Genomic DNA, 12,826 nt, shown 5'->3' with positions numbered 1-12,826 from the left:
TTTCGAATACTTTGAATAAAGTATAATAGTTTAATAAGTTACAACATAAGGTGTTCCACTGGAATAAGTACAATACTGTTCTATACATTATTGATAAAACACTTGGGGCCAGATTTTATAACATGCGCGCGGGTGTAGATTTGTTCACGCAACCCAGCACGAACAAATCTATGCCCGATTTTATAACATGCGCGTGCAGCCGCGCGTGTTGTGCAACTTGCGCGCGCTGAGCTGAGCAGTCTTCCTCCGTTCCCTCCGAGGCCGCTCTGAAATCGTGTGTATTTATTTATTTATTGTTACTTACATTTAATATCCCACTTTCAGCCATAGGCTTTAAAGGGATGAACAAAAAATCATCATAGTAAAATAACAAAATACAGAATTGAAACCTAGAACTCTAAACAGACTACAATACAACAACCTTAATCCCCAGAGAACAATAACTCCAAACACATACAGAACTGCCCTCTCCAACACAGTAAAGCCACATTGAACCTAACATAAATAATCTTATGCCCTATAAATCAGGGATGGTGACTTGAAAACAAGCACGCAGGTACCCGTATATGTGTGAATGTGCATGAGCACACATACTCAGGAATCTTCAATTGTGCGTGCGATTGCGCATGCAAGATTTAAAATACAATCATTGTGCTTGTGTGTGCCCTAATTTTAAGTGGTTACATGACAAGCATAGTTCGCGTATCTTTCTTAAGATTTTGTCGGCTTTAATGCTCGCAGGAAAGCATATTTTAAAACATGATCACGTGAAGGACATTTCCAGTTTTACCAGTCTATTTCGAGGTCACCCAGATCCTTCTGCTTCTTAGCCTTCATTCCCCCCAGTTTACTCGAAACCCCCCCCCCAATCCTGTTGTTTTAGGCCTAAAAAGAGATTTCTGCCTCAACAAGAACAGCAGTAAATATACAAGGCTAACAGCCCTCCGCTTGCTGCAGCCGCCAGATTTAAAATACGGATTTACAGGTGTAACTGTTGGGCCTGCCCCGGAATGCCCCCCAATAAGCCCTAACCCTGCCCCTTTTTCCCACGTGTTTGGTTGCTCATGCACGCGTATATACATGTGTAATTAGGCCATTTTAAAATACAAGTTGCTCGCGCTCAGCACAGATACTTGCATACATGGATCTTTCAACACGAGCAACTCTTAAAATTCACCCCATATTCTCTGAAATAGCAATACTGATAATAAGTCAGGTAGATAATCCCAAAGTCAAAAGGCAAGACAGTAAGTCACAACAGTCCTAGAAAATTGATCAAAGAGCCAGGCTTTAAGTTTTCTGCAAAGGTTTATATAACTTCCCCTGAGCCAAGCAAGTTCCACATATAAGTGGTATAGCATGTGAAAGCCAAATAATCAACAACTGCTGCAATGATCTTAATGGTGTAGCAGATACTAAGAGGATAACTTTCAAAACTGCTCGCATGCGCCCATATATACATCTCTATGAGTGTATGTAAATTTACTGTATTTTATAAACTGCATGAAAATAATATGCGCGGGTTATAAATACAAGTATGTATGCGTGCATACATACTCGCATATGTAAAAACCATGAGTCATGCAAGTTTGGACTTATCTGGAAAGGTACGAACACATCCGGATAGATTCCAGTTTATGCTGCTAAGTAGCAAGATAATCAGATAGGTCTAAAAAAATAAGCTTTCTTTATCCGGATATGTTCAAATTTGTAGCAGCAAAGACACTACTTAGTAGATGTAAGGTGTCTAGGACTGCCAACCCTGGAGGTGGTAGGCTGGAGCTCTGCTAAGAGAGTTATCCTACCCATGGAGAATTGGGGAAAGCACTAGTATTGCTAACTTCCCAGGTATTGTGGGCTGGGCTATGCCCAGCCAGGCATTCATTGGCTATAGGTAGGCCCACCCTGTTCTCCCAGCTGTTTTAGCTCCTAGCCAGCAGGAAGTTCACTGCATACATACATGTGTATATATAGACTGATAGATAGGGAAATAGTCTCAGTATGTTTGAGCTTGGCTGAGCTAGGATTTTTTTCCCCTTTGTTTTATTTTTGATTGAGCATCCAGTTGTAATGCCTCTGGAGAGTAAAACCTGAAAACTCCAGTGTTTCCTAGAGATAAGGATGAAACTCTCAACTCCATTGGGGAACTGCTGAAACCAAAAGCAGTTTTTTTCTTTTTTTCCCTCCCTTTTTTCCATCTGGACAATGACTACTTTATAAAATCAATAATAGCAAATTCAGTACCTGTTACAGCAGGAACAGAGAATTCAAGCACAATTTGAGGAACTTCCCAAATCTTGGCACCTGAATTGTCAGCAGCTGGAAACAATGTATATGCCCTGTGATGTAGATTTGAAAAGCATTGCTCGTGTATAAATGCCCACATATGCATGTACATGGGCTGCACGTCTGCAACACGGATTTTAAAAATACGCAAAGTGCGTGCGTATACACCGGTGCGTGCAGCAAAAATAAGATGGCAGAAAAGAGGTGGGACATGAGTGTTTCAGGAAGAGCCAACAGTTACACACATACCTCCATATTTTAAAACTGGAGACTGCAGCACAAGTTGGCTTGTTATCCGCGTAACTTTACTGCTACTCCAGATGAGGAGTAAGTCTATGGATCTTGAGTTTTAGGGTTTACAGGACAGGGTGAGGGGTCTGGGTCAACTGGGGGGTGTGCAGGATGAAGAACCAGAAAGGTATGGAAGACCTTGATATTAACTGGGCAAACTGGTACACTAATTGGAAAAACAGGATTGTCCTTGCACGAGCGTGTTTTAAAATGTGCTTAAATATGCGCTTAAAAGCCAACAAAGTCCTAGTAAGTTAAATTTAAGACCTGCATGCAAGCACACATGTGCATGCATTTGCCTGCACACGCACATGGCTATGGTGATTTTAACACATACAAGCATATAAAATCAGCTATACATGCGTACATGTGTGCATGATTTTATGTTAAGCGTGCATCTGCGTACATATGGCCACTGGAGCAGATAAGTGGGAGGAATTGTAGTTGTTATGCACACGAACGCAATTATCTGTTTCCTCAGTTTGTTTCCAGTTCAGCCCAGTAAAGGAGAGGACTTCCTAAACTCCCTAGCTAACTTGCCTCCCTATTTAGCACCAAGCCTTAAAACTCCGCTGACTAGCCTAGTTTTTTTTGTTATACAACTTACACGTCATCCAAAGCAGAAGTAAAGTTAAGTGGTAGGGGACCCAGGCGCGCGCTTCTGCATGTAAACACTTACTTGCAGACTTCATGGTGCAGTTCCATCCTGCCCATGTCCCACCCATGCCTCACCCAGACCACATCCCGCCCCTTTAGGTGCGGATAAGTTTTATGCATGTACCATGCGGTGCGTGCCAGGCTGAGTCACGTGCATAATTCCCGACTTTGGTGCGCATAGGGCTTTTAAAATTGACCAGTATGGAAGACACACATGCTTGCTGTGCTTGAGTAACCTTTTAAAATTAGGAGCTTACTTACGCGTGGTTTGTATATTTTAAAACATACGTGCATAAATGTGCGCACGATTTAAAATTCCAGTGTATCTTTGCTCGCATGCTGACTTGCGCGTGTATGGGTGCACGCCCATTCATTTTAAAATTTGTCTGTGTATGAGCATAATTGCCAACAGCTTGAGGCTGCAACAAAAAGAAACTACCCAGTTCCTAACCTATTGCTCCCTGAGGAATTTCATGGGGCTAGAGGGTGCTACTGACAGTCCCTGCATCAATGTAATCTATATTTCAGACTTTATCCAGAATACTTCACTGACAAAGTAAGACATTATACTGGGTGGTAATCTTCCTTACAGGCGATTCCTTAAAATGGGCCACCAGCTTGCTAGAATGGGACCCAAATACCATGTGAGATACCTTTCTGCAAGAGTTTAAAAGGATGTTTTCCAATCCACATTTAAAACATATAGCGGAGAGGGCTCTTACAAGGCTATGACAAGAATGGGTTCTGCCCTATCGTATGTCGCCCATTTTTACCAGTTACAGGCAGACATGGGTGGACTAAGGAATCATTATGGAATCAGTTTTGGCTTGGATTAAGGGAAGAGATTAAGGATGAATTGGCTTGGATAGAACCTCCTTCTTCCCTAGAGGACTTAATCAACACCTGCATCCAAATCGACACACATTTGAGGGAGCATCAAGGAGAAATGAGAGGAATTCTGGGATGGATGTGCCCCCTATGCGGAACTGGCCATCAGTAGTTGAAAAATGGCATGCCCCAGAGCCAATGCAAATTGCTGCCACCCCCTCCAGTGCCAGGGAATGTCGTCCAAGAACCACAATTGCAACCCCATTCCTACAGCTTGTGGTGTGGGGTTTTGGGACACTTCATGATCCACTGTTCTCTTGCAGACATTACGCAAAGAAGTAACCCGTTACCCTGAGGGAAGGGATTCCGAGCAGCAGGGCAACTGTGGAATCAGAAATATCTTCAAAGCAATGAGATAGGGGAGAAAAGAGAATAGATTATCTATGCAATACAACATCAAATGGCTAAGGTCAGGCAAAAAGACCATCTCAAAAAAATAGAAGTAATACAACAAACCCGGAAGATCTGTATCAGGGAAATGGGAGAGGTAGAGGCACCTCTCATCTCATGGTTGAACAAACTAGACACTGTAGTTCTTCCTGCCATAACTAACTAGGACAAGGCCATCTACTATATCCAAAAAGATCTGTGGGCAATTACTCATGGCCTCCAAGAGGGGCTATTAACGGAAGCGGAGCAAGGTAAAATCGAGTCCAGGGCACGCACAGATAATCTTCAAAACCTGGCACTTTTAGGAGAGGATTTTGCAACTATGAAAAAAACAAACCATCAGCAGTGGGTTGGCCAAGCTGGAAGGAAGATAATGTCATCAACGAAGTGAGCTTCAAGAATGGAGTCAAGAGATACCTTTGACATTAGTGAAGAGGAACTGAGGTACACTGACACGGGGTCAGAGGAAGCCTTGTCAGAATCTATTCTGCCACAAATAAATTGTGTGTCATGGACAGCAGGGCCACTTTCACTACCTTTGGGTTAGTGGCCCTGAGGAGTGACTTGTAAGAAAAGAGAGAAAACCTCTGACTTGTCTTTCTTTTTTATTGTTACAACCCATGTCTGTGCCTCTTATAATGGGAAGGTCAGGGGAAGAAACAGGCTGGTATGTTAGAAGACGTTCTGTGGATGTTCTGGAGTGGTCCACAGGGGCCCAGAATTCCCCCTTTGGAGAGGGGAATGCTATAAGGTATCCGGGGATTTGAATCACTAGCCCTGATCGTTGTAGTCTGGAGCTCTGCTAAGAGAGCTATCCTACCCATGGAGAATTTGGGGAAGCACAAGTAGTACTAACTTCTCAGGTATTGTGGTCTGGGTTACACCCAGCCAGGCATTCATTGGTTATAGGTAAACCCACCCTGTTTTCCCTGCTGTTTTAGTTCCTAGCCAGCAGGAAGTTCACTGCTGGCACAATGTCTTCCAAACATCTAAGACTGAGTCAGAGCAGGGTTGAAGTACATTGAATTTCTTTGATCTCCTTTTGTTTCCTGGTAGAGAAACAACATTTTTATTGTTTCTGGATTGTTCTCCTGCAATCTGTAAACAGGGACCATTGTTAGTTCTAATGCTTACATCTTTTCTTTAATTAAACTTCAGCTGAAAGCAAAGCCCCTACATTGTGTTCACTGACTCTGACATCCAGATAAGGCAGATTAGGCCAGATAAGTGTATGCAAATATACTCACATATTTGTACTTTGAATTTTGGCTCTTGGCTCTTCAGCCTGAAGACCCCCTATTTCACAGACTTCCCTAACCAGTCATTTTTTCACTTTTGAGATGTTTACAATCTCTTATTCCAGATGTTGAGCAGGAGTAAATAAATGCAAGTAAAATACTTACACATGTCATTTTGGCAGGTTGTAAATAGCAACTTATGCACATAAATGTTGGCTTCCTCCCCAGAACACCTCTGGCCATCCACTTTTTTACAAGTGCAAATTTGCTCATGGTCCCTGATATACACATGCAAGTTGTAGTTCTTAAAATATCAGTACTCGCATATATACCATTTTATGCACACAGATGATATTTTTTACGTGTGCATCTTTGAAAATTCACCTCATAATGTACAAGTAATGCTACAAGATACTCTGCTTCAGTCTGATTAAGACATTTATAAACTAGGTTCAGGACCTTAAAATAGATTCTATTTGCAGTTAAGAACCAATAAATATAATAGTGTACTGTTTAAAACAAATGACTTAGGGGGCCGTGTCAAGATGGCACCCTGAGTAGACATGTGTGCTTGAGTTTCCAAACCTTTTCCTGTATTTCTTTGTAAAGCAACTTCCTAGTTGGCCATGGACAAGATTAAAGGAATTGTTTGAACTTTTCCTTCAATGGGAATGGCCTGACAACCTACCATGCTAGAGTATTCACCTATCTTGACTTTGCTGATATCAGAGGTTGACTTAGCTGCCGGCTGGCTCTGGAGCTGCCAGCCTGTCAACGGCTGAAGCTTCGCTAAGTTCCATTGATCAGTCGAAGCCAAGGCCTCCTGGTGCTCCTGCCCGTGCAATGGCTGAAATGCCAGAATGTATTTGGACTGCCGGCACTGCCATCATGTCATTGGTCAATGCCTGCTTGTTTCCTCCTGCGTGTGAAACATGGCAAGATGTGGTGGAGGAGTGCCAACATCCCAAGGAGCCAGAGAGTCAGGCTGAAGTCTTGTTGTCAGGAGAACTTTCCTCGTCACTGCAGGCCATGGGTGCTTCTTTGCAGAAGGTTCAAGCAGTAATTTCATCTCTTCAGGTTAGAACTGCTTTGTCTAAACCCACCTCTATCATGCTGGATAGTCTCTGGTCTGCAATGGCGAAAATTGAGCAGTCTGTTTCTTCGTTGGTAACTATAACTCTTAATATTCATGCAAAGTTACAAAATCAAGATCAACATTTGTCTTCTTGTGAAACTAAAGTTACTAATTTGTAGGCTTCTGTTTCTCAAATTAAAGAATTGCAAGTTAAACAAATTGTGGACCAGTCTCGTGAAGGGTTGAAAACATAGAACATTTTATTAAGAACCTAAACTTGCATATTTTAAATTTTCCTCAGATTCCAATGATTTCTCCCATTGAGATGTTTAAATTGTATATGAAGGAAGTATTGCAAGTTTCTGAATCACTGGTGCCTCCTATCCAAAAAATATTTTATTTACTATCTGCTAAGAAGAATATGGATAGAGGAGAGCAGAACACTCCTTGTGTTTTAACTGATTTTGGGAAAATTTGGGGTCATCAGCCTTCGCTAGAGCTACTATGTTGGTTTCATTTGTGTTTCTACAGGATAGAAATCATATTCTGTGTTTATTTTTTCTACAATGAGAGGCCTTATTTAAGGGCGAGAAAATGTGGATATTTCCTGATTTAGCCAAGGCGATGCAGGAGTGAAGAAGGACATTTTTGGCAATGAGATCAGAGGTCATTTCTTTCAGAGCCACTTGTTTAGTTAGGCACCCTTGTAAATGTTTGGTAATGCTGTTAGATATGGGTTTTTTGATCCTATACAGTTGAAGGACTTCATTGACACTAAATGTAACGCTACTCCCCAGCCCTCTTAACGTGTCACTCTTTATGAAGAGGCAATGCATGCTTAGGGTAGCTGACATAGGTGCCACAGTGTGGGTAAATGAGCATACCCAGTATGTTGAGCAAACTACTTCACTGTGTCCAGGAAAAAGAAAAAGACTGACCTTATATAGGAGAATATGTGGATAATGGTGAGTATGTTGATAAAGTGTATCTGGATTTTCAGAAGGCATTTGACAAAGTCCCTCATGAGAGACTCCTGAGAAAATTAAAAAGTCATGAGATAGGAGGCAATGTCCTATTGCGAATTGATTAAAAGAAAGGAAACAGAGAGTAGGCCTAAATGGTCAATTTTTCAATGGTGGAAGGTGAATAAGAACATAAGAATAAGTCATACTGGGTCTGACCAAGGGTCCATCAAGCCCAGCATTCTGTCTCCAACAGTGGCCAATCCAGGCCATAAGAACCTGGCAGGTACCCAAAAACTAAATCTATTTCATGTTACCTTTGCTAGTAATAGCAGGGCTATTTTCTAAGTCAACTTAATTAATAGCAGGTAATGGACTTCTCCTCCAAAAATGTATCCAATCCTTTTTTAAACCCAGCTACACTAACTGCACTAACCACATCCTCTGGCAACAAATTCCAGGGTTTAATTGTGCGTTGAGTGAAAAAGAACTTTCTCCGATTAGTTTTAAATGTGCCACATGCTAACTTCATGGCGTGCCCTTAGTCTTTCTATTATGCGAAAAAGTAAATAACTGAGTCACATTAACCCGCTCTAGACCTCTCATGATTTTAAACACCTCTATCATATCCCCCTCAGGCGTCTCTTCTCCAAGCTGAAAAGTCCTAACCTCTTTAGTCTTTCCTCATAGGGAAGCTATTCCATCCCCTTTATCATTTTGGTTGCCCTTCTCTGTACCTTCTCCATCGCAACTATATCTTTTTTGAGATGCGGTGACCAGAATTGTACACAGTATTCAAGGTGTGGTCTCACCATGGAGCGATACAGAGGCATTATGACATTTTCCGTTTTATTCACCATTCCCTTTCTAATAATTCCCAACATTCTGTTTGCTTTTTTGACTGCCACAGCACACTGAACCGATAATTTCAATGTGTTATCCACTATGACGCCTAGCTCTCTTTCTTGGGTGGTAGCTCCTAATATGGAACCTAACATTGTGCAACTATAGCATGGGTTATTTTTCCCTATATGCATCACCTTGCACTTATCCACATTAAATTTCTTCTGCCATTTGGATGCCCAATTTTCCAATCTCAGAAGGTCTTCCTGCAATTTATCACAATCTGCTTGTGATTTAACTACTCTGAACAATTTTGTATCATCTGCAAATTTGATTACCTCACTTGTCGTATTTCTTTCCAGATCATTTATAAATATATTGAAAAGTAAGGGTCCCAAGACAGATCCCTAAGGCACTCCACTGCCAGTGCCCACTCCCTTCCACCAAGAAAATTGTCCATTTAATCTTATTCTGTTTCCTGTCTTTTAGCCAGTTTGTAATCCACGAAAGGACATCGCCACCTATCCTATGACCTTTTTACTTTTCCTAGAAGCCTCTCATGAGGTACTTTGTGAAGCATCTTCTGAAAATCCAAATATACTACATCTACCGGTTCACCTTTATCTACATGTTTATTAACTCCTTCAAAAAAGTGAAGATTTGCCTTGGGTAAAACCATGTTCTGTGATTTTGATATTTAGAACACTTTCCACTATTTCTCCTGGCGCTGAAGTCAGGCTAACTGGTCTGTAGTTTCCCGGATCGCCCCTGGAGCCTTTTTTAAATATTGGGGTTACATTAGCCACCCTCTAGTCTTCAGGTACAATGGATGATTTTAATAATAGGTTACAAATTTTTACTAATAGGTCTGAAATTTCATTTTTTAATTCCTTCAGAACCCTGGGATGTATACCATCCGGTCCAGGTGATTTACTACTCTTCAGTTTGTCAATTAGGCCTACCACATCTTCTAGGTTCACTGTGATTTGGTTCAGTCCATCTGAATCATTACCCATGAAAACATTCTCTGATTCGGGCATCTCCCCAACATCCTCTTCAGTAAACACTGAAGCAAAAAAATAATTTAATCTTTCCGCGATGGCCTTATCTTCTCTAATTGCCCCTTTAACCTCTCAATCATCTAACCATCCAACTGACTCCCTCACAGGCTTTCTGTTTCGGATATATTTTTAAAAGTTTTTACTGTGAGTTTTTGCCTTTACGGCCAACTTCTTTTCAAATTCTCTCTTAGCTGTCTTATCAATGTCTTACATTTTGGGGTAGATTTTAAAAAACTACGCCCGCACGTACTTTTGTTTGTACGGCTGGCTCAGACAAAAGTATGCCGGATTTTAATAGATATCTTTTAAAATCCGGGATCGGCGCGCACAAGGCTGCGCAAAATCGGCAGCATGTGCGTGTCGAGCCACGCAGCCTGCCTCCATTTCCTCCGCCTCCCCCCACCTTCCCCTACCTAACCCACCCCCTGGACCTAACTATTCCCCCCCCTACCTTTATTCCAAAAGTTATGCCTGCCCAAGGAAGGCGTAACTTGCATGCGCCGGGCTGGCTGCCGGCACGCCATGTTCCGGTCCGGGGGCTGGTCTGGAGGCCACGGCCATGCCCCTGAGCTGGAACCACACCCACGGCCCTGCCCCCGGAACACCCCCAATGACGCGCCACCGTGGCACTCTTCCGACACGCCCCAACACATCCCCCCAGGAAAGCCCCGGGACTTACACGCGTCCTGGGGTTTTGCGCATGCCGGCAGCCTAAGCAACATAGGCTTGGCACACGCAGGGGGAGCTTGGGGCAGGTTTTCAGAGGGGTATGCGCATATCCTACGAGCGTACCCCTTTGAAAATCTGCCCCTTAACTTGCCAACGTTTATGATTTAGCCTATTTTCTTCTGTTGGATCCTTCTTCCAATTTTTGAATGAATATCTTTTAGCTAAAATAGCTTCTTTCACCTCCCCTTTTAACCATGCCGGTGATTGTTTTGCCATCTTTCCACCTTTCTTAATGTGTGGAATACATCTGGACTGTGCTTCTAGGATGGTATTTTTTAACAATGACCACGCCTCTTGCACATTTTTTACCTTTGTAGCTGCTCCTTTCAGTTTTTTTCTAACAATTTTTCTCATTTTATCAAAGTTTCCCTTTTGAAAGTTTAGCACAAGAGCCATGGATTTGCTTACTGTCTTTAAATTCCAGTCATTAATTCAAATTTGATCTTATTATGCTCACTATTGCCAAGCGGCCCCACCACCGTTACCTCTCTCACCAAATCCTGTGCTCCACTGAGAATTAGATCTAAAATTGCTCCCTCCCTTGTCGGTTCCTGAACCAATTGCTCCATAAAGCTATCATTTATTCCATCCAGGAACTTTATCTCTCTAGCATGTCCCGATGATACATTTACCCAGTCAATATTGGGGTAATTGAAATCTCCCATTATTACCGCACTACCAATTTGGTTAGCTTCCCTTATTTCTCTTAGCATTTCACTGTCCATCTCACCATCTTGACCAGGTGGACAGTAGTATACTCCTATCACTATACTCTTCCCCAACACACAAGGGATTTCTACCCATAAATATTCGATTGTACATTTAGCCTCATGCAGGATCTTCATCAAAGTTAAAGCAATCGCTCATGTCGCTTGTTTATATCTGTCAGGCCATACATGTTACAGTGCACAGGGGAGCCCCTACACCCATTTCCTTGGATAAAGGGGTTCTTTGAACATTGCCCACCCTGTGTGCGGGTAGTTTCATGCAGGATGTTTATCCTGTTGGACTCTATGCCACCCCAGACATAAAGTGCCACATCGCCTCTCTGTCATTGCAATATAATTTGTACCCCGGTATAGCACTGTCCCATTGGTTATCCTCCTTCCACCAGGTCTCTGAGATGCCAATTAAGTCTATGTCATTATTCACTGCTAAAAACTATCAATGAGCACCAAAACAATTTGAGAAGGATTACTACAAACTCATGAAAAACCGCAAAATGAATCCTTCATAATAATTTTATCCCTTCACTCTATTAAATTTCAAACCTCAAAAAAGAGTATAATAATTCACAAATATTGATTGATGTTACAAAAAAATTTTTGTGGAAGGAGAGGAACGTTTCATATGCAATTATCATAAATCCCCACCAGGGGTAATATGATGGTAAATATAATCATAAACGGACCTCCTCCATCCTGTGTGAACCATCGACATGTGAAAATGCTCAAGTGGAACAATTTTTTTCAAAAAACTTTTTTTATGTCTATCTAAAATGAATTTATCTTGCTAATCACGGTGAATGAAATCACAAGTAGGAGCTTATTTTTTAAGCCATCAGAGACTGCCTATTATGCCTATCTAGGTTGTTGTACAAGCGCTTTAACAATTCTATCTATACCCCTCGTCGGGATCAAGCAATGAGGCTGCTGGGAGTGTCAGTTTGAAACAAGTTCACCGTGGGAGTGATTTCATTCACCGTGATTAGCAAGATAAATTCATTTTAGATAGACATAAAAAAAGTTTTTTGAAAAAAATTGTTCCACTTGAGCATTTTCACATGTCGATGGTTCACACAGGATGGAGGAGGTCCGTTTATGATTATATCATATTACCCCTGGTGGGGATTTATGATAATTGCATATGAAACGTTCCTCTCCTTCCACAAAAAGTTTTTTGTAACATCAATCAATATTTGTGAATTATTATACTCTTTTTTGAGGTTTGAAATTTAATAGAGTGAAGGGATAAAATTATTATGAAGGATTCATTATTCACTGCTATACATTCTAATTCTCCCATCTTACTTCTTAGACTTCTGGCATTAGCATACAAACATTTCAAAGTTTGTTTTTTGTTTGTATTTTTATTCTGATTTTTAATTGATAGGGATAAGTTAGAATTTTTTAGCTCAGGTGAGTTTTTAGTTACAGGCACTTGGACTACTTTTCTTATTATTGGAACCTCACTGTTGGGATGCCCTAATTCTAATGCATCATTAGTATCCTTTGAAGATACCTCTCTCCGAACCAGTGGAGTGCCCAGATAATTATACTGGGAGTAGTGCTTTTTAATATATTTAAAAGGATCTGTAAAAGGGAACAATGAGTGAAGTGATCAAATTTGCAGATGGCACAAAATTATTCCAAGTTGTTAAATCACAAGCAGATTATGAGAAATTGC

Source organism: Rhinatrema bivittatum, chromosome 4 (assembly GCF_901001135.1).
Source record: "Rhinatrema bivittatum chromosome 4, aRhiBiv1.1, whole genome shotgun sequence".
Taxonomy (NCBI): Eukaryota; Metazoa; Chordata; class Amphibia; order Gymnophiona; family Rhinatrematidae; genus Rhinatrema; species Rhinatrema bivittatum.
Note: the sequence above shows the minus strand (reverse complement) of the source record.